The sequence below is a fragment of the Homarus americanus genome, unplaced genomic scaffold (genome assembly GCF_018991925.1).
Source record: "Homarus americanus isolate GMGI-L3 unplaced genomic scaffold, GMGI_Hamer_2.0 scaffold39155, whole genome shotgun sequence".
NCBI classification, from domain to species: domain Eukaryota; kingdom Metazoa; phylum Arthropoda; class Malacostraca; order Decapoda; family Nephropidae; genus Homarus; species Homarus americanus.
Window position 1 is genome coordinate 7,779,677 of NW_024737042.1, and position 27,887 is coordinate 7,807,563.

The 27,887-nt window shown below is 39.7% G+C and overlaps 1 long non-coding RNA gene across 3 annotated transcripts; it reads left to right on the top strand.

Annotated features, from left to right (window-relative positions):
* The first annotated feature begins 3,063 nt into the window (after positions 1-3,063).
* On the top strand, positions 3,064-27,161 carry LOC121872656. Of its 3 annotated transcripts, none has more exons than XR_006090134.1 (6): positions 3,064-3,615; positions 16,368-17,049; positions 20,033-20,247; positions 21,785-21,993; positions 22,195-22,313; positions 22,414-27,161. It is a non-coding gene; the product is annotated as an uncharacterized LOC121872656 (long non-coding RNA). The 3 variants fall into 3 exon arrangements; XR_006090135.1 differs by lacking the exon at positions 3,064-3,615 and adding an exon at positions 13,430-13,558; XR_006090136.1 differs by lacking the exon at positions 3,064-3,615 and adding an exon at positions 13,581-13,840.
* The last annotated feature ends 726 nt before the right edge of the window (positions 27,162-27,887 follow it).

The following is a 27,887-nucleotide window of genomic DNA, read 5'->3' on the forward strand; positions in this document are numbered from 1 at the left end:
AAAATGTCAGTGAATAAAGGTAATCCTTAACCAAAAATTTTATATGGAAGAAATAAAAATAAGTTAGCGATATCGCAACCACACCTAGTTTGAGTATGGTTAGGTTTAGTCTTTGTTCTAAGAAAGAAACGACAACATTGCGGCAAAGAGGATAGGCTGGAAGAGTAGTGATAGGAGAGAAGATTTAAATGGACGACTTTAGATTCGGTCCTATCTAAACAGATACCGGAGTTTGAAGAAGTATACCCTAGATATGTGAGCAAACTCTTGTTACTCTAAAGTTATAAATAGACTACAGAGGAATGGGTGGCTTTTGCTCAGGAAAGCTGTTAAACCTGTACAGCGCATAAACCCCCCGAATACAAGTACTGTATAGTGACATCACTATCATATCGAATACGTTTATACTTTGACTTGCGGAACTCAGGTTTTGGTACGTAATGGTTGGGAGAGTATGAAAATTTGAAAGATACAATCCCAAAATCGGATTCTTAAAAATTTCCACAAAAATTTTTCTCCGTAATTTGGGAATAAAGAACACATCTACCGGTAGTCTTTTTGCGATATCAACGGGAAGTTAAAGACCAATTCATTTATTGTCGTAGCTACAGTAAACCATTGGCTGTGTTCTCACATCACCATGCTAGCTGGAATTTTAATATAAAAATCCGTGAATTAAACCCCAGGACTGCGCTTGCAAATTAAGAGACAACCCGAGTAATTTTCATATTGACTGTTGACGTCAGGAAGTCTCCCTCCGACTCAAAAGACGCGTCCACCTCACCACACCAGAGGGGTTTACTTACCAAATTTCATAAAGATAAGTCAAGGGTCTAGAGAGCCAACAAGGTTACGAGTTGTGGACGGAGAGACAGAGGAGAGTATTTAAATGTCGCATGGATAGAATTAAATGCAGACGGACGGAGGAAAGGACAGACAGCTGGACGACATGTATTTAACCAAATATGATAATAACTCTTGAGATGCCCTTGTCTATTTATTGTACATGTTGCTGACATACTGTACTTCCTCCCCACCCAACCACACCACCAGTAACTGGGCTAACCTCCCCTCGCAACAGCTGGTATTATATAGTTATTTCCGTACGGTGTCAACACACGCGATGACAGGCTATTTTAATGTCGACCAGGACGCCTTATGAATTAGACTATATCAGCCAACGAACACCAACTCTTATTTTAAAAACTTTTACGATTACTCTTGACGAAAAGATTACACATTAAATATTCAGCACAAATAATTACTGTGTACTACAACAAACTGATTTCATGAAGATATGACATATTGAGCACGTTCCGACAAAAATATTCTGAAAGAGCACGATAACAATTGTAAAATTTCACATCCCCGGTCACTAGTTCCAGGTGTGCGAATTAGTGCAGGGCAAAATCGCACCCGAGAAAATGTTAAACAATTTACCACTGAACATAACCGACCCAAGAGAATTTCACCAATCATTTGCTCACTGGATAAAATACCATCACATCATTAATAACAATCAAAATTCCACTATCACAACAAAGTTTCTTGAAGTCATGGGAAACTGTTAGGTAGTGAGGGGAGATTAGATTGGATTGGCTCGGTCAGAACACATAAGGTTACGTTAAAAATTGCTCTAAGTTGGGTTAAGTACGATAGAGGATAGGTTACGACAGGTTTAGGTCAGGCTAGGTTAAAAATATAATGAGCTGAGTTAGGTTAGATGCATTTTTTTCTTTCAGCTGCGTGAAATTTTACTTAGTTCTTACAAATTGTTGTCTAGAAACTTATTTGGTGATCTGCTATTAAACACCTTAACCACTGGTGCAGGTTGATACAGGCTAACATCTAGAGTGCCTCGACTACCTCGTTACTCTCGATCATTTATACATTGTGTTTGCACGGCCAGTACCTCCTACGCAAGTTTGGTGGCGATACTTCCGGATGCTATCGCTGCTTTCACGTATAACTGTCATTTTCTTTGTTAAGAATACAGAAACACCCAAAAATCATAAAATTTTCAACGATAATAATAGTAATTTCTTCTACTGCAATTACATACGCGTGTGGACTACAAACACAAAGTTACAAAAGTGTATATATATATATATATATATATATATATATATATATATATATATATATATATATATATCTTATATGTTTTCGTCTTTATTCAAGACATCTTCAGTTGCCTCTGAAGATGTCTTGAATAAAGACGAAAGCTAAGGTGCTCCGTTGTTTTCCGTTTCCCGTGTGATTTTATCAAGACTTATCTTATCCACGTTTTCATTGTGGATCTTTATGAAATATATATATATATATATTTATAATTTTTTATGTACAAGAGTTATGACATTACTACCAGCTGCTGATGCCAGGCTACTAGGTGGCACCACCCACACGTCAACAGGGTACGATCACATAACGAGGTTGTCAATAAAAGATTTCACAAACACACATATAGTACATTTATAGTTCTCGGTATCGTCATAATTTACGCGGAGGATCCTGTGAAGCCCCCCAAAGCTACTGGATTTTAGTATTCTTATAGGATAACAAAAGGAGTTTTCAGTTATTTACTCACTAAAATCTACGAACATTTTATTGACAATGTGACACACACACACACTGGCCGGGATACGTGAAGATTTTTCCTCTCATATCCTGTCAATATAGAGAAAACGAATAAGTGTGATATGGCACAGTATTACAGCCTAGCCAATGTTAAGAGACATTCCAGAGCATTGACCTTTACATTTTGAACATCTTAAGTAATACATCAGAGCATGTTGTATTGCACTACAGTAGAGCTCTATTGATTAAACCAGGTGTTCTTTCTGAAGTAGACTACACGTTATCTTATTTGGTTTACAAGAAGGATTTACGGTTGGTTTTAACGGAAACGCCCCTAGCAGAAAACCAAGTTTGGTAAAAAAAAAAAAAAAAAAAAAAAAGCTGGACTGTGTCGACGGGAAGGAACCGGGACCTGTGAGGTGGAGCGACGACGGAGAGGAGAGGAAGCCACACCAGCCAATCCGCTCCCTTAGTGCCAGCCAACACTCTCCTGCCAGTTTTAGCCCAGTGCCTCACCGTGCCACACGCGTTCCTCCACGCCCGCCCCCGGCACCCACCACCACCACCACACCATCTACCGGCACACCTCTCCACTGCATTCTCCAACAGAATCACCACCACCCTCAACCACAACCCTATTTAAATGCAACCTTAACAATTAAATTTAATGATTTAAGGTCAAGGAATATACACTAGAGAAAATATGCCTGGAACATCGAGAGAAGGAGCAGAAGCAGAAAGAGCAGCAGCAGGTAGTCTCCGCCTGTAGCCGCATCAGCAGGAAGCGGTCAGGATACCGCGCCTCGTGCCTGCTCTACCTCCACACTGCTGCTGTGGTTGTAGTGGTGGTGGTGGTGGTGGTGAACCGGGTGGTGAGTAAGGTTCTGTGAGGACACGCCTCACCAGGTGTTGTGTGGATACAACCCATCAGGTGGACACGATATACCAGGTGCTGTGAGGACACATCACACCAAATGCAGTGTAGATAGGTCACTCCAAGTATTGTGAGAACACGACTCACCAGGTGCAGTGACAAAGGTGAGTGACCGAAAGAGAGAAGTCAATACTGATTAACACAGTCTTGGGAAAGAGGAAATAAGAGGAAATGAGGGGGAAAGAGGAGGAAGGGAAGGAGGGGGAAAGAGGAAGAAAGGAATAAGGGGGAAAAAAGGAGGAATGGGATAAAGAGGAGGCAAAGACGAGGGAGCGAAGAAGGGGGAAAGAGGAGAGAGGGAAGGAGGGGAGGATTAACTGTTTATCACCACCAGAATAATGGCTTCAAAATTGATCTTGTTTAGAAATTATAAACCCAGAGAGAATGCTGGTTTAATCCTTTGTGGATGATCCTTAACAGTTAAAACAGCATCCACAAGGGGTTTAAGTTAAACTATCAAACTCAAAAGGCCAAATCATCATCCTCAGAGGATTGAATCATGGTCCCAAAGGGTTAAATCATCGTCCCCAAAGGGTTAGAACATCGTCCTCAAATAGTTAAACCATGGACCTCAAGAGTCAAATCATCGTCCCCAAAAGGGTTACATCATCATTATCAAAGGGTTAATCCTCAAAGGGTAAAATTATAATCACCAATATTAAAAATATAATATTCAAAGGGTTAAATTATAATCTTCAAAAGAGTTAAACCATTGTCTTCAAAAGGATTAGACCATCGTCCTCAAAAGGGTTAAACCAATGTCCTCAAAGGCGTTAAATCATTGTCCTTGTCCTCAAAGGGTTAAATCATCGTCCCCAAAAGCGTTAAATCATTGCCTTTGTCCTCAAAGGGTTAAACCATCATCCTCAAAGGGTTAAACCATCGTCATCAAAAGGGTTAAATAATTATTTCCATTTAACCATTATTACTAAGGCGTTTCATCACTCGACATAGTTATTCTCACTGTTAACTTCTTATAATTTATTTCATTCATCATAGTTCTCACCGTTCATCACCGCAGTAACTGTAGATGCGCAACAAGGATGACGTCAGTGAGACACCTTGCCGCGTTTGTGGTTTTCCTGGTGTCACTTCCCTCTTTTGTTGTCCTTCAGTGAACAAATGAACCTTATTAAAGAAAACTGACTCACTCACCGAGGTAAAATAATATGTGTGTGTGTGTGTGTGTGTGTGTGTGTGTGTGTGTGTGAAAGTGTGTGCGTGTGTGTGTGTGTGTGTATGAAAGTGTGTGTGTGTGCATTTAAAGATCACCAGTTACTTAAATACTTTAGGTGTAAAGTCTCTGTACTGAGGGGGTCAAATAATTATAACAAAGCGGTTGGCACTGTCATTATAACGAAGGGTGTTAAAGATTATAAAGCGAAAAGGTGTGGGAGGGAAGAAGGGAAGGGGGGAGGAAGAAGAAGAGAATGAGAGAAGTATGGATGCAGAGTGAAAAAGGGAAGAAAAGGTATAGGAAGAAAGGAAGGGAAGGATAGAGCTATGGAAGAAGAAAGAGAGGGAGGGTTTAGAGGGACGGAGGAAAAAGGAAGGGGGGAGGAAGAAAGGGGAGGATGAAGTCGACAGGAGGTACACAGGTGTGGGAGGTAACAGCTGCGTCATACAGGTGTCTCGAAGCCAGGGTGAGTCACACAAGTGATCAGAACACGTGTGCGGCTCCTGCTGGTGGTATACTGCTGTTATTGTTGTTACTATGAGGGTCGTGGGGTGTTGGGGTGACGGTGGGTTAATGGGGTGACGGTGGGTTAATGGGGTGACGGTGGAGTGTTGGGGTGACGGTGGGGCGTTGGTAGAATTGGGTGATAGAGTTGGGGTGATGGGTGTTGGTGGGGTGGGTGATGGGTTGGGAGTGATGGGGTGACGGTGGGGTGTTGGGGGTGCGGCAGGGGTGTTGGGGCTGACGGTGGGGTGTTGGGGTGACGGTGGGGTGTTGAGGTGACGGTGGGGTAATGGGGTGACGGTGGGGTGTTGGGGATGACGGTGGTGTTGAGGTGACGGTGGGGTGTTGGGGTGACAGTGGGGTGTTGGGGGGTGACGGTGGGGTGTTGAGGTGACGGTGGGGTGTTACGATTGGGGTGTTGGGGTGACGGTGGGGTGTTGGGATTGACGGTGGGGTGTTGGGGTGACGGTGGGGTGTTGGGGTGACGGTGGGGAGTGGAGGTGACAGAGGGTGACGGTGGGGGTGTTGGGGTGACGGTGGGGGTGTTGGGGTGACGGTGGGGTGATGGGGTGTTGGTGGGGTGTTGGGGGTGACGGTGGGTGTTGGGGGTGACGGTGGGGTGTTGGGGTGACGGTGGGGTATTGAGGGTGACGGTGGGGTGTTGAGGGAGTGACGGTGGGGGTGTTGAAATTGACGGTGGGGTGTTAGAATTGACGGTGGGGTGATAGAATTTGACGAATTGGGGTGTTGGGGTGACGGTGGGGGTGTTGGGGTGACGGTGGGGTGTTGGGGTGACGGTGGGGTGTTGGGGGAGTAACAGTGGGGGTGTTGGTGACGGTGGGGTGTTGAAGTGACGGTGGGGTGTTGGGGGTGACGGTGGGGTGTTTGATGGAGTTACGGTGAGATGGGGTGACGGTGGGGGTATTGGAGTGACGATGAGGTGGTGACGGTGGGGTGATGATGGGGTGACGGTGGGGTGTTGGGGTGACGGTGGGGTGTTGGGGTGACGGTGGGGTGTTGGGGTGACGGTGGGGTGTTGGGGGTAACGGTGGGGGTGTTGAGGTGACGGTGGGGTGTTGAAGTGACGGTGGGGTGTTGGGGGTGACGGTGGGGTGTTTGATGGAGTTACGGTGAGATGGGGTGACGGTGGGGGTATTGGAGTGACGATGAGGTGACACAGGATGAGCTAGGGAGGTCTTTATCTTTACTCTGGTGACGAAGGCGAGGAAGGAATCTGTCGTATCTTCACTCCTGTAATAGTGTCTGGATGATACTTTATTTTTCATGAGCACGTCTATTATTATTATTATTATTATTATTATTATTATTATTATTATTATTTATTTTATTTGTAATAATAATTATTATATTTATAAATTAATATTATAATTTATCATAATTATTATCAAATATTATTATTATTAGTACAGTAATAGTAGTAGTAGTAGCAGTAGTAATAGTAGTAGTAATGGACTAGTATGTCACTGAATCATATCAAACATTGTCGACCATTCGATTACTTCAACATTATGTATTGTATGTTTAACCCCACCACTAAATGCGTCCCAAACCATGAAAACACATCAAGGATTACGGGCTAAAGTACGCCCAGTGTGGGTACGAGACATTCCTGCACACACCACTGCACAGTGGAAATGGGTCCCGACTCCCATAGGCATGATTGTCCATTAGGGAAAGTGTGGATATAGCACACTGTATATTAAACCTTTGATAAGCCAGGAAGCAGCATGGCTGGTACTGCTATCAACCACCTTCACTTCCCCAAGATGTATCCTAGCCACCCATAAAGGTGATAAATCAAGTAGTGGAGGTCCCAGATCAACATGTCACATCCCTCGTCGCCATTGCTGACTTACTAAACAAGAAGATCAGCGTGAGAACTACTTCACTCCTCATCCACGTGTGAGGTTTTGTGGTGACAGCAGGTGTGTGACTCGTTCCTAAGTAAATCATACTTAAGGGAGGTTATCGCTCGTAATTTTCGGCGAATATTTGAAAAATTACGAAATATTTAGGAAATAGTCACCAGCTCTATGTAAGCTTCAAGAGTATTGTGGCAGAGTTTTAGTGATAAATTCTTACAAATAATCAAATTATGGCTCCTCCCCCCATGATATGTTGCACGGCGCACCATGTTGCGCGCGCACATACCAGAATTATTTGTAGAAATTTGTTTAAAAAACAAAGCAGGAATTCGATTTCATATGGCGCTCACTGGCATCTCACGTAAATTATCGTACATCAGCAAGGGAGACCAGGTGCCAGATCTATGGTATAGACTCTAAAATGTCAAGTGAATGCTCGGGAATGATGTCTAACAATTATCTGCAAATCCAGTAGAAATCGGACAGATTTTAAGGAGGGAAGAAATTTGGGCAACAAAAAAAAAACAACTTTGAAGAGCCTTATCTCGAAAACTAAAAACTGTACCGTTTCTCGAGATAACTCCAAAATTACTAGCTCAATTTTAATCAAATCTATGTCATTTTAAAGAGAAAAATGCAATTTTTTCATTAAAGTAGATTTTTTTATTTTATTTATTTTTAATAGATTACAGTACAAATATATTCGAGGCAAGGAAGAACATTTGGGAATATTTCCTCCATAAATTATAAGGAAAATCAAAATTCCACTTAAATGGATGTCTTAAGAATTATGTCAAAAGTATCTGGTAATTTTTTCAGCATAATCGGCCGAAGGATGTGGCTGTTATCTCAATATTTTTCTTCCGAATTTCATTTTAATAAAAAAAAATATATACCTTCGAATGGCATGAAACTTGGATATAATCATCTCAGTATACGGATACATAAAATATATTAAAATCAAGAATATCAATAAGGAAATACACAATTACCGGTATAGGGGTGCACAGACAGAGAGGCGGTCAAACTAATTGAATACAAAGTCACTGGAACAAATCCATTAAATCTAGCGCATAAGCTTAACCAAAGGTAACGCTACTAACGGACAGACAAGCAAACGACAGAACCAAAGCATAGTACTGTAGTGTATAGTATAATCCTCTCTTTGCCTAGTCATTGAAGGGGGATAAACAGGAGCCTATTACAGTCAAGAGGAGTGTACCGGTCGTCTCCATGTAACGAGTTCTGTGCTTACATACTTGTGATCATAAACGACTTACAATTATTTGACTTTTTACAAGGCTTGAATTTCTGTCTCAAAATACTAGCATTCAACTGGTTTTCGTGGCAGGGACATGGGGGAGGGGGATGTAAATGTTTACCAGTACACACACTCACAAATAACATACTGTATATGCAGGGTGTCTCATAGGTTGCTCACCGTAGGAAAATTAATGATCCTCCTTTTTCCGGCGAGGGAAACATGAGAAATCAATTTAGATGGCAGAGGAATTGACACTAGGGGAAATAATCAGTTTAATATAGTACAAACCAACTGCAAAAGAATTTAACCTACAATCAAACATATGGATATTGTCCACTAAATTCTTCTGTATGTGTAATAGTATCGGGCATTTCGTATATAAATATTAAACTGACTTCTCTAGTATTGATTTCTCACTCATCTTACGCCAATTTGTTATGATTCCCTCACCTGAAGAATTTTTTTCCTCTGGTGGGTGACCTATAAGACACTTTAAAAGGGTTATTTGTGTGTGTATACCTTACTGCTCCTTACCACCTTTTAATGGCACCCTGACATCATTTAATGACCTAACCACTTCTTAAGAACCCAATGACACCCCTGGCAATTGTGAATGACCCCTTGGCAATTCTTAATGACCCCTGGTAGTTGTTAATGACCTCTGGCACTTGTTAATGACCCCTGGTAGTTGTTAATGACCTCTGGCACTTGTTAATGACCCCTGGTACTTCTTAATGACCCCTGGCACTTGTTAATGACCCCTTGTACCTCTTAATGACCCCTGGTACCTCTTAATGACCCCTGGTGCCTCTTAATGTCCCCTGGTACTTCTTAATGACCCCCTGGTACTTCTTAATGATTCCCTGGTACTTCTTAATGACCCCCTGGTACTTCTTAATGATCCCTGGTGCCTCTTAATGAACCCTGGTGCCTCTTAATAACCCTTGGTACCTATAAATGACCTCTGGTACCTATTAATGACCCCTTGGTGTTTCTTAATGACCCCTGGTACCTCTTAATGACCATTGATACCTCTTAATGACCTCTGGTACCTCTTGATGACCCCGGGTACCACCCGATGACCCCTGGTTCCTCTTAATGACCCCTGGTACCTCTTAATGACCCCTGGTACCTCTTGATGACCCGTGGTTCCCCATAATGACCCCTGGTACCTCTTAATGACCCCTGGTACCTCTGTAGCCCTGACTCTTAATGACCCTAGTATTTTCTGTGATACCTGGTGCTCCTTAATGACCCTGAGTATGGCGGAACCCTGGTGCTCTTAGCGGTCTGGTACCTCTTCATGGCCCCTGGTACCCTTAGCGGCCCCTGGTGCCTCTTAAGCGGCCTCCTGGTGCCTCTTAAGCCAGCCTCCCTGGTGCCTCTTAATGATCCTGGTACCTGTGATCCTGGTGCCTCTTAAGCCCCTAGTGCCTCTTAACGACCCTGGTACCTCATAGCGACCTCCTGGGGCACTCTTAATGATCCCTGGTGCCTCTGATGACCCCTATGGTTCCCCGCCAGGCCTGAGTACTGTCTGTATTTCATGCATCTCATGACCCCCTGGTGCCTCTTAAGCGGCCCCTGGGCACCTCTTAAGCGGCCTCTGGTGCTCTTAATGACCCCTGGTACCTCTTAATGACCCTTGGTACCTCTTAATGACCCCTGGTACCTCTTAATAACCCCTGGTACCTCTTAATGACCCCGTGGTACTTCTTAATGACCCCCTGGTAACTCTTAATGACCCCCTGGTACCTCTTAATGAACCTTTGGTGTTTCTTAATGACTCTTAACATCTTAATGACTTCTTGACACGTTTTAACGACCCTGGGATATTTTAATTGCCCTCTGGCACTCTCTAGGGGGCGCTTTTCCTGTGTTCTTGTCACCCAATCACCCTTTAATGAGCCCTCACACAGTTAATGACCCCCTGAGACGTGCTTACTACCTTCTACCCTCTAATGTTTCCATGTTACCTCTTAACAACAACCTTGCACACACACACACACCTCTATCAACCTATATTACCTAAATAAATAAATAATCAAAGTGAGGCAACAATATCATACTTGCCTCGTTAATAAGAGCAGCGTGCCAAGAATCAACAATCACACTAACAAAATAGGGAGAGAATACTTACACAATAATAAGTTTCTGCTAGAGCTAGACTATTCACTAACTTTCAAGACTGAACTGCGGACACAGATAGTCTACGGGAAGGTCTTACCTCACGTGAGCGCTGGCCCGCTGTCCTCAAGGCCTGGCACTGGACAGTGATTCCTGTCAAAAAATATTTAACTTAGAACCATCCTTTAATTTTAACATGTGGCAAAAGAAAGAACAAAGAGTATTTATTATACCAAAAAATTGGACAATTCAATAATATTTACACTACAAACTATAAATAAACAAAAACATTAGCCCCACCGTTAGGGCAGGACACCTGGAGACCTCCAATAAAGGATTGGGATATACAAATTAGAAAATCATAACAGTATAAAATCCAGAAAAACTCACTTTAATGAGACAGCCTTTAGTGATATTAGATGAAATGCAAGTAACGTAGTCTAGGTTTAAATGCTTGACTTCACAAAACTGAGCAAAGTTGATTAATCGAGATTCAATCATTACATCTTGGCAAAACTGATGACCAAACACTAGCCATATTTCACCAGCAACTGGTGGAGCCCCTTACCACCAATATAGCCAGGGACACCCGAGGCCGGAAGCTGACACCTGATCAGGAAAGAGATAACAGGAAGACTGGCTGATGCGGAGGCGAAGGGCAAAACAGTTCCCATGGAAATTGTATTCATATGTAATTTATATGTACAGAATAACACTGAAAAAAATGCGTGAGATTTGTGCTGAAAATTTTGCTATATTCCACGTAATATAAGACTACGAGCGATGAAAATGTTATCCACTTTTTTCTGTACCATTTGCTGTCATTTACTGCCAGCTGGATATGCGAGTGCACCCCCATTAGAGTTTTATATTTATGACTTCCCCTTTATGTTGATTGGTGTAGTCAGTTTTATATTGTCGAGTCCCCCCCCCCCATAAATCATGGATCCGTCAGTATTTTATGGTAAGAATTATCTGAACAAAATCAACAGATAAGTTTTGTGTATGTTGGTGAAAATTTTATGGAATAATATGAAAATCAATCTACTGTATAAAGTTATTATGGACCATAAAAGAGGTATCTCAGTAGGCAATAAAGGAGTAGTGTTTGTCTAAGTCAAGCTGACACGCTGGAGTCATTCACTCCTACCTAATATAGCTTATGACGATTCTTATTCCCAGTGAGTATGAGAGTTAAGTAACCTCACCCACGTGTACAACGCTTCACCTCACCTATGCGATGTGCACAAGGGTTATTTGATTAACTGAAGAAATTCAAATGCCAAGATAAACGCAAAAATGTACAAGAGGAATAAAGATGGGGGTAAACAAACCTCAATGCGAAGAACAATAGTTCACACGAGGTCACAATCATTGATAGCAGCTTCTAATTTGGAAGAGCTTCCATGCTGGGTAGGTCTGTCGAGTTGCTGGCCTTCACGAGAACTGAAACAGTCCGCCGTGCAGGTGAACGGGTGGTCATGTCGGTGGGCGTGGTTACGGATAGTTGAATGATTAATTGGCCTGTACGAACTAAACGACCCAAGTGCTCATGGATGCGTGTCTTTTTCTCCAATATATGCTGCCCTACAGCTAGCACACAAACTGATAAACTACTGATAATTATTGTAGGTGTGTTGATATCAAACATTTTGTTCTGAATAATTGTTTAATAGAGCGTTGGGTGTTGAATATCATTCCCAGTGAAACTCCCATTTTACCTTAAAATGCAACTGACGGTTTAGCTGAAAAGGAATAACTGTTTTTAATGCTATGATTTATTGACGACTGAAAATTAGTACAGTATATAAATGGTAAAACTTGTTCTACTTCATAGAGACGTTGTTATTATAATGTAACCAGATCTAAGTTAGATAGGGTCAGGTTAATAATGATTCAAACTACTACAGATAGGACATACTGTACGTAGTGGTTTTAATTTTTGAGTATGTCATGAAATTACCGACCTGTAATATATATATATAAATATATATAAATATATATATATATATATATATATATATATATATATATATTATATATATATATATATATATATGCAAATAAATCACTGTAGGTGCGCGTGATCCAGGTATATGCTTAACCACAAGGAAAAAGAAAACACGAGTTCCCAAAGCACTTTCATATTCACATAGAGGTTCAGACTGCGCTGAACTGTTCTCTTATATATATATATATATATATATATATATATATATATATATATATATATATATATATATATATATATATATATATATATATATATATATATATAATATATATAAATCACTGTAGGTGCAAGTGATTTATGGACTTATTTTTTTCTCGAAAGGTTGGATTAGCCTGTAGTTAGAAACGGTTATTTAATCAGAATTAAATCTTGTAAATAGCATCATTACCAGCCTAATTTGGCCTACTTAAGGTTTGGTTTGCTTAGGTTACTAAACGGAACAATGAAACAACCAATTTTACCATTAATTGTGTTCATAGGCTTAATTGGGCAATTAAATCTATTTAGCGTAACACACACACAAGGGTGTGTTGATACGCAGATAGGATATCCGCACAAATCACGTTGATCCATGGTGGATGTTAATCCTATCTGCCTGTCAACTCACCGTTATATATCTGGGGCAACAAACACTCAAGGACGCACTACCTAACAAATGTCAGAATTTCGTTCAAGATAGACCTCCGGGTGCGTGGAGGACGTTGCGAGCAGAGAAATCAATAGTGACACGTGCCTGCCGGACAAAACAAACTTGAACACGCCGCTGTATATTGCTCATGAAAACCTTGAAGACAAAAAGTCTGTTATCACAGACGTCAAGCGCTAACAGATTCAGGCGTGCCACACGGTTCTCTAGACCAGCGAGACTAAAGACCTTCCGTGAACAATGACTTTGTAATTCTAGTAAGTGGTGTGTGGCAACTACTCGTGTCCTAGGGCAGCACGTGAGCTGCCAGTATCCCCTCAGCCCTCGTCAGGCGTAGTGCTTCTACCTATCCCTTCTATAAATTGGAAGCCCCATCCACAATACACCCACCTCGGAGGCTGTCTAGAATTGTGAAGTAACAATCATGTGGTGAGAGACTGCAATTTGACCAGTACAAACAAAGGGTCCTGCGATTTGTGGCAACTCTAATATTGACTTCTGTTGTGCTTCAAGAAACAGTAACAGAAAATTATAAAACTTAATAACTTTGTTACATAATACCCAAGTAATCATGTGGTTGCCATTCATAGCAACTAATGTTAACAATTTAGGTATTACGGGATGGTGGTGAGGAAACTGGATTGTAATATCGGGGTGTTCCGGCAACCTTGCTTTGACTGGACTACTGCAATTGTATAACTGATTTAACAGGTAAAACTGTAATTCTCTATACGTTTTGATGTGTTATTATCTTTCAGAGTAATAGCACCTATGGTTCAGTTTATCTCTCATGCATTATACAATTTTGTAAACATTAAAAAATTTGAAAAAATATTTCGAGAAGCTGTACTAGTTCAAGGCAACACCATCACCCGGTACAATAATTGTGGCTTATAATGTTGTTACAAGTAAATCGTATTTAACCTGGCCTTGTAAAGAGCCAGACAGTTCTACCTAGGACGTGTGGGAACTTTCCAACAGGTTACGCAGTAAGCCCCCAGTGGAGCTTAGTTACTGCAGTGGTTGAATACCTGCACAGTGTTGTATTGACTTCCGCTCTAAAGCGGCTCCTTTTATTAACTCCTGTTGCACGTTCTGTGGCAGACTGGTTGGACTATCCAAGGCAATAATCACGCTTACGATTTATCAGTCTGTACTTTAAGAATATAATTAAAATTACCATATGAATAACGAATACAAGGAACATAACTGGAGAAAGTGGAAGTTAGGGAGATGCAGTGACATTGACTTAAAGAAATTGTGTACGGTAATATAAGTTGAATGGAGTGAAGAGAAACAGTTGAGTAGACATAAATGATTTTCCTAAGGAAAAGTGACACAATAAAGAAATGATGTTCTCTTCAGTATTCTCTCTTAACTACATTATTTTGTGTCCACACCTCATACGGCTAATATGTGTTCATATCACGGAATATTATATAGACTGCAGTTAATATATATTTGTTTAATTATGCTACATTAATGAAAAGAAAAATTGCAACGTAACTAATTTAAATAACGTCTCTTCTGTTTAAAAGTATCAATACATCCTCAAAAATGTGAACATCTTAAAACCAAAAAGTATCAGTTCCCTTTGATGTTATATTTATTAATATCCTGAAAATCTTAAAGTCTAAAGTTATCTCAACTGGAAGTGTAAAGTATCATGTAAAGCTTTATTACTGGAACGGGGTTAAATCCAGACACACGTAACCTCGCTATACAGAAATTCATGTCACAAACTTTGTACCTACTGTTGTACACAATAGGTTCACCAAAGGTTCATGGCTGAGCAAAACTATAAACATTACAGCTACATTTAACTAAGTGAAACTGGACCAAAAATAAGAGAATCAGGTTTTCAGGTTGCGTCTCGGGTAACACAGTGTGACAGGTCTCCTCAAGTAGCAGCCACACCGGCTCTTACCACACATGTCTTCCAACCACCGCTTAATGGCGAGCTTGGTGGCAGAACTTTTTATCAAATTGAAAAGAATGGTTGTACATTAGGCACTTAAAACATTTAATAATAACAAAAGGAGCCATATATGTGAAAGAGTGAGGAAGAGGCTATTCGGGTGACGGTTCAACTCAATTTGTATGCTGATCCTGGGGAGTCGTAATGCCTCCTGCCGGACACAGTGTAACTGTCTGTCTGTCTACTTGGTTTCATTGAAAGTCTAAGCGGTATAAATTGTTAAAGGTAACACTTTTACATCCATACAGATAACTTCATCGTCTATTTGATGATGCAAGATAAGTTAAAACGAAGGCATGACTTTATCACAGAAGTTTATGGAAAAAGCAACTCAGATGAATTAATGCTGTGTAAGTATCTCATGTATTTAGCGCATGATGAGAAAACATAAAGTTGGAAGGAAAATTAAGACTTGAGGTCTTTACCATTCAGCCTGAATTGATTGCCAGCAGCAGCAGCAGCAGCAGTAGTAGTAGGGGCACGGGACACAACCTTCTAGTTTGTTTGTTGTATGCCCAAGTAAAGTGTGTCTGTTGGAGATCTAGTATGTGTTCACTGGGGAGGATGGGGCACAGTGTTGGCAGAGAGAAAGTGTGACTGCGACTTTGTATGTATCACTTGATTTTTTTATTCCCCAGAACGTGCCGGAAGGTAAGTCTGTTTTTTCGGCCTCTGTGTATTATTGTGGGAATTGTTTGATAGAAAAAAAGTTGCTGACCAGTGTGACTAATCCTCAGTAGTCATGAAGCTACACACCTTTACGCATGCTTACCTGTACATCTGTTCACCCACCGAAAGTATATATTTTATGAATTTACCATATTATGAAAGGGAATTATATGCGTGTGGTGAATTAGTAGAAAAAGTAAAATAACTAAGTCTAGACATGATATATTGCACCTTTACGTGCTAAAATATTATTACCGGTAGTCAGTTGCTATGATTAAAGTTAAATTAATTAAAGTTGCGATGTCCATTACCCAGAAGCCAATGTGGATTTACATCTCTCTCTCTCTCTCTCTCTCTCTCTCTCTCTCTCTCTCTCTCTCTCTCTCTCTCTATATATATATATATATATATATATATATATATATATATATATATATGTGTGTGTGTGTGTGTGTGTGTGTTTGTCATTGGTTTACAACAAGATGTAATCTATTAGCACTGAATAAAATAAATAAAATTTTATCCTACCCTACAAACCAGTTTAAAGTCAATATAATGTCATGTTTGTAATTTCTTTATTTACCTTTACAGTTAGTGGATAATTGTGTCAGGCGGACAGTGGGCGGAGCAATGGTGTAACGTTATGATAGTCAGGCAGCAGCATATCAAGTTATTCAGTCATTCCGTGAAAGTTGTATGAAATGTGAAGGACTGAAAAAAAAAGGAAGAAAAGGGAACGTGAAGCATTGTAAACTAGCTGGTTCACAAAGATGGAAACTCACTAAAACCGAGCTACCGAATGACAAAAACAGTGCCGTAGTGAAAAGTGTATCCAGTGATCCAATACAGACAATAAAAGATATAATTAGATGCTTATTGATTACTTAAGTGGCCCTTTGCCTATCTCAGGCAGACAAGATAATACACTACTTTCAAAATTATGCGCTGTAACGGTCTTCGCTAATAGTTCATTATATCCTGGAAATTAATGATATCCCTAACCCTCGACACAGTCAGCAAATAAACAAAATATAGTGAAGATAAACGTTATCGTCTGTGACTAAGTTTAAGCTAGACGTACACAAGACCGGTCTCCTTCGCCTCGTCAGCGCTGTACGTGCTGGCCCCATGACGAGGGTGAGGCACTTCCGCACGCTCACACCTTGTACCCTCCACCCCCATGATAACCTCCTGCAACGTGTCCTCCAGTGGTGTGCTGGGGGCGACCTCCCCCAGAATGGGCAGGATGCCACATATCCTCGATCTCCATCAGGTGAGTAATGATTCTTAACAATGTCCATTATTATCACTAGCAATGCTAATTATCAACTCCATGAATGAATAATGTAAGTCATAGTGCCACAACACGTATGCAAATAATCTTCAAAAATCTTCAGGAGATAAAAATTTTATATTTTGTTTTCATCTGTGATACCAACGTTACTGTGTCCTTATATCTTTGATTAACACACAGCAAAGGCAAAATTTGTGTATTGTTATATAAAACGATTCTTATTTCTTCCGACTGGTTTGTTGCCAAGGATATTCTTTGGAAAGTGTCTTCTAAGCATGGCACATTTTTTAATAAGCAGGAATGTATTCTTTGTTGTGCACGAGCAAGAGTTCATCTTGCATTGTTTTAGTACAGTCTTTGCCCTCTCCAATATAGGGAATATAGCCGCAGATCCTTTTATAATGGTTGGATATTTACCTCATCAGTGACCTGTGTTAATATTATATCGACCATTATCTGTAAAGATGTATCGTCAAAAGTAACGCAAAAATAGGCTTTACACAAATTAGTAAGATTGGGCATATAACTAGTTAATATTTGTTGTACGCTGCACTAGTCTTCCATTAAAATTAGCAATGAGTGATATAAAATAATATAATCATACATTACTTGGCGTGATAGTTATGAAGTGACTAACCTGACTTTTATGAAAGTAGCAAATGCATCATTATTTCTAATAGCGACTCATAATCACCTCTCCCAAGAACCACTGTGACTTAATATACATTATGTAGGTGAATCAATTGAAATACGGTTTGAAATCAGATACTGTAATTAAAATGCATTTTGTATAAGTACGCATCGTCTTTGTGTAATACACATGATTAATGAAACGAACGTCAGGCCTATAGCTTTTTGACAAGGAAATTACATTTTATTCGACTCACTGTATTTTGACATGCTTATAGAGGGGTTTCCAGAGTGAGAGACGCTGTACTACTTTTGACAATTTTCTTAAAATGCTTCAGAATTTCATCGGCATTGTGGCGAAGTGAAAATTACGTGTCCATTTTTTTTTTTAACGGGGATTAGGCCACCCGGGCACAGGTCACTGACCCACATCGGAGCCTGGGGGGCGAAAATGTAATAATAATAATAATAATAATAATAATAATAATAATAATAATAATAATAATAATAATAATAATAATAATAATTATAATAATAATAATTCATAGTAAATAAAATTATAATGCAAAATACAAAATTTAAAATGAAATAAAATAAAAATTATAATAACAAAAAACTATATACAAAAATGAAAAAATAAATAAAAAGTGAGAAACAATATATATATGTATGTTGTGTTGTCAATAGTAAGAGAAACAATTAAGACCCTGCAATTGTGTGTAAATGAGGCAGAAAGTCAGACCAGCAACCTGGGACTTGGTCACAATTTTCGTTATGCCATATGGCAGCAGGGTCTACCATTAGACAATACATTATGCTTCCAATATCTTCCCAGGCGGTAGTACCTCCCTGTTTGGTAGCTGCCTCCTACCTACCACTAACAAATCTGGCTTATGTCCAATGAGAATTCTGCAAATGCCTGTAAAGTTGCCTTTTTAGCAAATGTTTAGGTTTCTCACTTTTCATTATGACTAATTCTAAAATCATATATACTGAGACACATTTCAGGCCACCCTATAGGCCAAGACAATTACAGTGACTTTAGTAACACACAAATATGTTACGACCCTTTGGCCTCTTAGGTTGTAACAAAATCACAAATTCAACTTCTCTTTGTATTATAGGTCCAAGGAATAGATCCCACCAAAATCATCACCTCATTACTGTAAATGCCTTAGTTAAGGACGTTCAGGTTACGGGCAAGTCGAAGGGAATGATTGAAAACCGTCTTTTGACGCACTCAATATTTATTGATGTGGTCAAAACCTGCAGAGGAGAAGGCGTTCATAATATTACAAGGTGATCCATCTGATACATAATTAGTTAGTCTCACACAATTTTATCTTAATTACAATTTATTAAACATACTGACAAAACACAAAGTTCATAACTCTATTAATCTTAGCTTCGCTTCATTCTGCAGAAACGAGTAGGCGTAATTAATCAACAATATTTCAGTACCGAGGGATATGTCATCACTTAGGCTGTACTTACAAGTGCGGGTCAATGCAGATCAGTATGGTGTTCCAAGAGAAAACAGTATTGCGTAAATAGTCCCAGCACAAATTCTCGGACAGGAGAAGGCTGGTCTTCACAGCATCGCTAGAGAGGGCGATCTATCTCATGGAGGGGCGGGCAGCCACCGCCACCAGTCTAAGACAGTCCACTCAGCAGAACCAGGACTTGCCTGTAAACACTTCTACATCTGGCGAGGTCACAGATCGAAAGATTTAATGGCATCACACGCCAGCACTGTAGCTGAAGCCAGCGGCGATAACAATTACTATGGGGTATATTGAAATTCACGAAGTAAATCAAATTACAGAGTATATTAACAAACAAACCATAAAACAAATATATCAGTTATGTACAAAAATAAACAAATACAAATTAAATCTGATCAAATAAATGACTCAACTGAGTGACAAAATAATGAACATAAAAGTAAAGACTAAACACTTCAGTTTAGCAACTATGAACAACGTGGTATATCCACCACACGAAACCTCATAAATAAGTAAGTTATTTTCCGTGGAATTCTAAAATATGATTAACAACAATCTCACATATAATACTGTAGTTGGTGTTATAAAAGTCGAGCAAGGTTTACACGTTATATCACTAGAAATATACTGTACAATAAGGAAGGAGATAATCTGCACTTAACTTATCATTGCCAGCCCAATACTGCCGTGGCCCGTAACCGGCTTGTGAGGTAAACAAAGCGAGCAGAAATGACGTCACAAACAAAAGACGTTCATGTTGCGAATCCACAACCAACCATTGAACGCTCATTCGTAACAAATAATTAAACACTACATTCCATTCTTAGGCCATCGTGAACGGAGACATGGGTGAAGTGGTGAGGCTCGCGGAGAGTGGGCTGGACTTGGGGGCTGCTGTGAGAGGCACCACTGCTCTCTCCCTGGCTGTCTACCGTGGCGACCTCCACGCCCTCAGGGTCCTTATAAAGGCCGGGGCACCCCTAGACAAACGCAGCAAAGATCACCTGGAACGTCTTGAAACCCCCATCATATCTTCCATCAGGTTGGTGGTCAGGTATATTTGGATACATTATGAACTTACTGACTCATTTGTACTAATGTGTCTGCCTCCTTGATACTCAGCAATAAGTTACGGTCTTATCCAGTTAGTGCATCTCAAGTCTTAATTTTGTAGATATGCCTGCCTCATTATGTAAAAGGATGAAATTCCGAATATTTCAGTTAATAATCTTATATATATATATATATATATATATATATATATATATATATATATATATATATATATATATATATATATATATATATATATATATATATATATATATATATATATATATGCAAGTAAATCACTGTAGGTGCGCGTGATCCAGGTATATGCTGATAACCACAAGGAAGAAGAAACACAGAAGTGCCCAAGCGCTTTCGTGTAATTCACATCTTCAGGGATGAGTACAGACTAAGGTTACAAATCTTCTTAATTACAAAATTGTCCAGTTTGTACATGCCATTACTCAAATTCATGTTGACTGCTTCGGTATGTTTAATGAGACTAGATTCTATAATGTTCCTACTGTCAATGAATTACAAGGTAATATTGAGGAGGCATTATCCCAGTCAATGCAATGCTTATTATCCCTCAGATGAACAAACAGAGCATTGGATTCCTGGCCTGTCCTAACACTATATTTATGTTGTTTAAGTCTAGTTACAAGATCTTTACCTGTCTGGCCTAAGTAAAACATATTACATTCCTTGCAAGGAACTTTATAAATGCAACCCATTGGGGGTTCTTGATTAACATTTGTTTAACAGTGCATGAGTTTTTAAATGCCACATTGACGTTCCAGGTTTTTATGTGTAAAGGAATTTGAGATAAATTTTTGTGAAATGGTAATACTAAGAGATTCTTATGAGATTAAAACAGCTGAATTTTTGCCATATCGGGGTAACTCATTTTTCATATACTATAATAAGCTTAGCTGTTATTTCACGTCTTTTATTATCATAATCAAGTACAGTATATGTAAATTAAGTTAGAATAGTAATAATGTTATTTATGTACAAGATAAATTATATTATGATTAGCCATACGATCGTCTCTATACTGTATACAGGCCAGTGTGAATTAAAAAATGAAGATACAGTACTGTTGTTTTGCAGTTATCCCTAATTAGCATGGCCTACAGTTATATATTCATATAATTAATTATAATAATTTTGTCTGTTTCCTATTGGATGTTAGGAAGTAGTAGGGGTATATGCACACAACAGCGATAAATTATCAACATGATCTAAAAATGCTTATATATTACATGAATAAGAGTATACAGTTTTGTAATTATTTCTCAAGTGGGATTTATTGCAAATTCCGGGCACTCCCAGTTTACCCTGCTGAAAATGGGTACAATACCGGCCATGCTACCTCCTTGTGTGCTGCATCCACACTGTCCCTAACGGGCAGGCATGCGTATGGGACCTACTTTCATATACACAGTACGATGATGTTATTTTAAATATCTTGACTTAATAGATGTATATTTCTATGCATTTTTTGTATATAGTACACTGTTATTCAGACTTGGTTACCGGGAGATCTTTGAGGAACTTATAAGTCGAGGGGCGCGCCTTGACCTGCGCGACTTCTACAATCAAACGCCGCTATGGTTTGCAGTCAAGGAGCAGAGGTTAACCTTCGTCAGAGTCCTCCTGAAGTCTGGGGCACCTATAGACTTCACTCGGGCCAGGAGAACCCCTTAACATCGCCATGCAATTCTTGGGTTATAGGGTAAGTCCCAATATGGTATTCAAGTACTGTATTGTGTTAGAGTATGGTGAGTTTTCCCTAAAGTGATGGGGATTGATGATACATTCATTTAAATTGAGGCGCTAATATTGGAAGGCATTTAAATAATATTTAATAATGTTTGGGCCAGTAGCGTACTTTTGATTATTATGATCAGCCATGAAAAGTTTGATCTATTGTCAGGGTCGGCGAGAGATGGCATTGGAGCTGGTGGCAGCTGGCGTTCCCCTGACTCTGGAGGACTACAAAGGTCACTCTCCACTCTACTGGGCCATGAAACATATAGACATTGAATTCTTTAGGTAATATTTAATTTTTTCCTTATGATTTAAGTTTAGTATAAATATTTACATGCTTGTCGATGGAAATTCAGTAATACGGTAATAAATCTGTTTTCGACAGGCTACTTGTTGAAGCAGGGGCACAACTACGAGAGTGTGAGTGGCTTACACCACCTCACCTCCCGAGCATGGCAGGAAGACCCAGGTATTGTGGCATGGTTGACCGAGGAGACCAAGACCCCGCCACCACTTAAGCGGCAGTGCCGCACTCGTCTACACTACGCTGCGGGTCATACATAAAACGGACGTGAGACCGCTGGTGCAGGCTCTCTGGGCCCCCAGCTGCCGCTACCGCAACTTTTACTGAGCCATCTGCTACTGGAGGCGCCACTCCGCTGTGCCGCGCCAAACCCGCCCCATCACAATCAGAACCAGGTGGAAATGGTGCCACCGCCTGCCCCGTTGCCACTGTGACGCCCGCCTGCTGGTCAGACCTCAGGACAACCGTTCGCTTGAAGTCACAGTTGCCTACTCCCACACCCCGCACAATCCTCGATTCACAATATATGTACAATATCCAGATGGACCGATTTATTCACAGTACATAACCATTATATCTTTATGTATATGGTCACATTGAAGCTATTTGTTCAGTCCTATCTACTTTCAACATCCGCCAGCGCGCAGGCACTCGCACAATTACGTTTGGGATGACAATAGTGTATATGCAACATCATTTAAGAACTGTGAGGGTATGATTTAATGACACACACAGGACAGCTCAAGACAGCACAAGTCAGTGATGGGGGAAATTATCTCGAAGTGGTTTGAATGAATATTTTAACTTGTATTATTGGTGCTTTCCAGTAGAATGCGAAATGTCTGCCTCTACCAAAGAATAATATTAAGTGGAATAGTAATACGATAATTCTGATTTAAGCTACAATAAGCTATTGAGGAAAGAGTAATCATTGAACTGCCCATGATTTTTATGTATTTAGTTGGTCGTCGTTTGTGGTGTTCTGGTTTTGTTTCCGTGTGTGCGATTTTGTCCAACCATCCAAACTTTGCGTATGGAGATAGAATCCTGGATGAGTGCCCAACTAGTCACTATTTAAGAAGTATAACAGTAACATTTTTCAACTGTTTCAGTAGGCCGACGAAGTCCCAAATACATACTGTTCTGATTATCGACTGACGATTGGTATTGAACAAACTTAGCCAACCAACTATGGTGGAATCATTTGTATTGCGATTTGTCGGCCGATTTATTTATTTTGTTTAGATGCATAAGTTCGCCGTGGTTACAGACTAAGGGATCTGCTCTTAGTTATGTATTTTTTTTTAAGCAGGGAGTGTATTCCGCTGTGATTTTAATCACGGCAGACATAAACCAGCCAAATATAACTTATAATCAACCTAAGTTAACCAGATGATCGAAGGTTACGTTTGGCTTGGTTAGCGAAGTCATGAACCAACCGGACTTACAAATATTTAAACTAACGTAATTAAAACGATCTTCAGTTAGAGTTGGTTTTGTTTAAAATGCGACCTCAAAGTAACTAGATACTGTATAACTATATGATTTAGGTTTTGGTTTAGTTTACCAGGTTTGGTTGGTCCATGTTTGCAGTGAAAATTATTATAGCGTCGAAGCCTATACAGTAATGTAGAGCTTCTGTTGTTGACGGGACCACAAACACCCTTCCAGCGGAGATATGAAACAGGAATCCTGTAAATGGTTTATTTTTCCCTTGTTACCTCGCCAGGTGATTATTGTGTCGTACGCCGAGGTTCACCGATCATGGCTATTACGACCAAATCAGCCTCGTGCGTACTAAGGCCATTTACTTTTTACACAGACTATACAGTACATATCCTGCTCTAGCAAAAGTAAATATTGAAGGGCCAGACCTGTGTCCATAGCCACACCCTTGTAAGTTTGCAGTTTGAACACCAATGTGTGTCCCTTCTTAGAAGCAATCTTCAAGAATTAGCACTGATTCCTGCTCTCGTTTCGTTTGTAATGATATACGACACGGAACCAAATTAACTTCGTCGAACAACCATAAGATAACCAAGGTCGTTCGGGGAGGTTAGGTTTGGTCAATTCTTGTCGAATGTAGACAGTAGCGAGGATCGATGCCCGGAATCGTGCCTTGGTTGTCATTGTTTTTAAGTATTTACTTTTTTATCATTCGCTAACTGTTGCCTCACCTTCGTCTTGCAAAAGTGAAATAACGCCAAGGTCTTATATTCGGTGACACCAAAACTTATAAGTACGGTCTTAATGATTCCTCTGACATTCTGATGTTCGTAACTGTGGAGTTTCTTAGGCAGTCAAAAGATTGTGCAGCCTTTAACGCCACAAATATCGGGTTACAATGTTTGTAACATTTGCCTTTAAAGCCAGGAAGTACTCGAACGTTAGTATGTACAGTACAAATATGAATATATTTGGCAATGACTCAACAAGGCCAGAGGATAGTAGGCATTAATAATCAATCCACAGTATGGAGGTAAAACTCATTCACATTACTTGGATATATTGGCTTACAAGCTTAGCCGCGCCCACCAACACCCTACCTCAGAAGACGAAAGATTTTCTGTTTAACAAGTTGCTGATCAATAAGTAAGACGAATGTTATTATTGATTATTCATTCTTAAAGTTGTATAAAGAACCACACGGGAAATATAACAAAAGTATTAAAATATGGAAACTTTGTAGACGAATGTGTAGGTTGTTGACACGTTGGTACAGGCAAATTGCGATGAAAGTGCTGAGGTGGTAGTTAATGAACATAAAAGAGATGCCGCAACCACATTACAGGTGAGGTCAAATAATGATAATAGCGAGGATGCTTATGTAAAATATGAAGACCGTACGGACAAGTACAGCAGTAGCAAGGTATAGATATATTTATACCTTGCACAGTAGGATGCAGAATATGGCCTAAGAAGCAAAGCGTAGACTATATACAGTAGGTCGCAGGCAGTACCTGTAAGGACAGAAGAACACATGGGTAACATTAACGTGATAAGCTATTACGAGTAAGAAAAAACAGTTATTGTTTGTACTATTAAGGACATAATTTTGAAGGAAACAAGTACTGTATTATAAAGAGCATGGGCGAGGAAACCAGTGTGGCGTGCTAAGAGTGTACTGGGCATAAACACCTTTTCAAATTATCGGAACTGCGGCGTGCTGAGATTACTCCTCGGGATTATCAGGAATCGTCAATAGGGGACTTTTCCTGAAATAATTACTTAGTGTGGCGGCGTCACACTATCACTTTTTGATTCAACGCTCACATAATCTGTTGTATTTTTCACGGTGGTCTTGCTTCTTTGGGTTTGCTGGTCGTCAGCGGCATGGGCTGTTACGACGGTGCCAACCTTGTGCCAAGTTTCATGGTCAAATTAAGATCCATACTCGATAATGAGACCGTTATATAAAATAATCGAACCACGGTAAATAACTTAATTTGAAGAATCTTTAATTTTACATTGTTAATAAATTGCTTGTGTAATTTTTTTGTTGGTATTGATATTCCTAAATACATTTGTTTTGTTCGTTTTCATCAGGCGCTCTTGGCCGAGGTTTACAGTTGCGCTGATAGGTTGGTTCTGTGTGTGACAAGGCGAGCTTAAGAAAAAGAAAATCCTTAAGAAAATTATTGCAAGCATATGACGCAAAAAGTGTAGGTGTGACGCCGACTTTATTGTTGGCATTTTGTTTAAAATGCGAACGCATTGATAAGTGAATATCAATAGGTGTGGATTGTTAGGTCTTCATATTTAACAAACTATGGCAAACTCTATACGCTTTTGAAGACTAGCATGTATTCTCCAACTATGGAGAAAAAGGAATATATGACTATCCATAACGAAGCCAAGAAGATGAGACAGTAACCACAGTAGCAGGGCGATAATCTCATGCTACGCATAAAAAGGTGTAACCACACTTAATCGCATCGCTGCCTCTCGAGTGTTCCTCGTCTTCTTCCCTTATTTAATGTTGTATGGAAAGTAGAGTATATAACTTCACTGTTGTATTACAGTTCATAACTTACGAAAAGATACCTGTAAAAAGAAAAAACTTCATTATACATTTCTTGCTGTAGTAATTTCTTGGTATATACCAATCAGTCGTGTTCTTCCGTATCCACGAAAATAAATAATAAGAACTACACGTACAATAACTGTAAGTGGTAAGTTTGTATGACATTTTAGGAATGTCAATCTCAACTCACTGCAATGGGTATACATGATGAAAAGTTGCATGCCAAAGTGCCTACGATTGAACAAAAAATAATGTAATGCACAAAACTACTCGTTTTATCATTATCGCACATAATGTAGAACAACTACCGTATACCTGTTCATTTGCAAACTTTACATTGTCCCTTAAATGTGATTACAGTATGGCAGTGTTAAATAGAGAATGCTCAATTCGTTAAGGAACGTGTGTACATATTACTTTGTAGACTGTGCATTATACTGCATATTCAAAATGTGCTAAGCGAGTGTGATTCTAGTCATTACTATGTTGCCTGCACGGGAAAATGACATGATGTGTGTTGCAAAATAAGCTGGCGCAACTTGAGTCCAACTGTCTCATGCCTGCACGATCTGAAGCGAATAACAATCAGTTAACAGACTCAACACATGCATCCACCATCACAGGTTTACTCATTTCACACCGGGATGCCTATCTATTAAAAAAAAAATAGAAATAGCAGGGTACTCTAAACGTGGCAAGAATTTGTAATTTTAGTACTAAGGAATATAGTTGAGTACAGTATCACATATACAGTACTGTAGTACAGGTAAATTTTTCTCGGTAAAGATGGGTCAGACGGCTTACACCAGAAGTTTTATTTATTTTTCCTTTTCTTTATGATAATAATAAAATTATCTAACAATACACAGAACCTAATAGAACCTGATGTAACCAAAGAGACATACTTAACCTTACCTAACTTCCTAGACGGGGGGGGGCTCCGCCCCACAGAATATTAAAGATAAATAACTTACTTTGATATCTGGTACCAATGAAAGCAACCTTCTTGAAACGGCATAGTGTAATCTTACCTTCTTATTTTTGTGGACAAAGAGTACGATCGGACCGAACGGCTCTGTTGTTGCACTGAAACAGCGGACAACACACAAGGCAATTTTTGGGGAGGAATATTTTAGTAAATAATTTCTTTGCATACAAAGCAGGTTGACACCCTAGATCAGTTTTTTGCCGTGTTTTACCCAGCAATTTCCTTCATCCTTCTTACCCTGCCCATTACAGGTGTTTTATGATCGTAGGTAAAACTAAAATACTTATAATTAGAATAAAGTTTTATCGTTTTTGTTACTATCATCCAAAGAACTTCCGTGGAAAAATTTAACGTAATAGAACAACTTGTAGTGCTAGTCGTCTGCTCCATTATTACCTTTTTCCCTTGCTACAGTGGGAAAGGTTTGCCCAGGTGCAAGAAAATGCACCTAAATGAAGCTAAATATCAAAACGGAGCCAATATGTGTCACGAATGTATAATTCAAAGAACAAATATAAGTATACCTGTACTGGAATGCCTGTC